A 378-nucleotide genomic window follows, 5' to 3' on the forward strand; every position below is an offset into this window, starting at 1 on the left:
TGTACATGTTGGCCACGCGGAGGAGGGCGAGGGAGGTGCTATAGGGCGAGCTCAGGACCTGAGTCCCTTGTCCAAGAAGTATAGAGTTAAAGCAACAAGACCAACGTCCCGACGACCGATCCACCCCGATCCCATTGTAATGGTAAGTCTTTGCTCCAACGACCACTTACGAGGTCAAATGATACCACGCACTCAGGCAACAGAGGCCCCTGCAGAACCGGGCGACTCTTGCGCAGACACGCGTGTGCTGCTTTAACCACACTGGAAGCCAGTTCGCAAAACGTGCGGTTCAGCTTCACCGTTGTCATTGCTGCTGGGTGGCACGGGGCTTCAAACCAAAACAGGATGAGCCCAGGGCGCAGAAGTGGAAACCGAGGT

At 56.1% G+C, this 378-nt stretch overlaps 1 protein-coding gene across 1 annotated transcript in view; it reads left to right on the plus strand.

Moving 5' to 3' along the window:
- NDP (norrin cystine knot growth factor NDP) overlaps window positions 1-378 on the plus strand; it is a 24,198-nt gene that overhangs the window by 12,836 nt on the left and 10,984 nt on the right. The window lies entirely within an intron of this gene.

The sequence above is a fragment of the Crocuta crocuta genome, unplaced genomic scaffold, assembly GCF_008692635.1.
Source record: "Crocuta crocuta isolate KB4526 unplaced genomic scaffold, BGI_CrCroc_1.0 scaffold467, whole genome shotgun sequence".
Taxonomy (NCBI): Eukaryota; Metazoa; Chordata; class Mammalia; order Carnivora; family Hyaenidae; genus Crocuta; species Crocuta crocuta.